At 40.1% G+C, this 579-nt stretch overlaps 1 non-coding gene across 1 annotated transcript; it reads right to left on the minus strand.

The window, feature by feature from the left end:
- Positions 1–234: 234 nt before the first annotated feature.
- Positions 235–341, minus strand: LOC132535213 (U6 spliceosomal RNA). The gene has a single exon (XR_009546982.1). It is a non-coding gene; the product is annotated as a U6 spliceosomal RNA (small nuclear RNA).
- Between the last annotated feature and the right edge of the window lie 238 nt (positions 342–579).

A 579-nucleotide genomic window follows, 5' to 3' on the forward strand; every position in this document is an offset into this window, starting at 1 on the left:
GAGTAGGGATCCCTGCTTGAGTCCCTGGCTCCCCACCTGCAGGGGAATTGCTTCACAGGTGGTGAAGCAGTCTTCAGGTATCTATCTTTCTCTCCCCCGTCTGTCTTCCCCTCCTCTCTCCATTTCTCTCTGTCCTATCCAACAATGACGATGTCAATAACAACAACAATAATAACTACAACAATAAAAAAGACTTGATTTTCTTCCTTTTTTTACTCTTTTAATTTTTATTTTTTAAACATGGAACATTTCACGAATTTGCATTTTGTCCTTCCACAGGGGCCATGTTAATCTTCTCTGTATCGTTACAATTTTAGTATATGTGCTGCCAAAGTGAGCACATATTTTTTTTATTTATTTTGGATAGAGACAAAGAGACATTGAGAGAGCAGGAGAGAGGATAGAGAAAGAGAGAACACATATGAAGCATCCCCACTGCAAGTGGGGACCAGAGATTTGAGCCTGGATTTTTATGGACTGTATATGCCATGAGACTTCCATATATGCCACTGGGTATACCAACACCACCCAGCCCCTGAATTTCCTAATTTTCTAGAACTCTAGAAGTTCAAAGTAAAA

Source organism: Erinaceus europaeus, chromosome 20 (genome assembly GCF_950295315.1).
Source record: "Erinaceus europaeus chromosome 20, mEriEur2.1, whole genome shotgun sequence".
Taxonomy (NCBI): Eukaryota; Metazoa; Chordata; class Mammalia; order Eulipotyphla; family Erinaceidae; genus Erinaceus; species Erinaceus europaeus.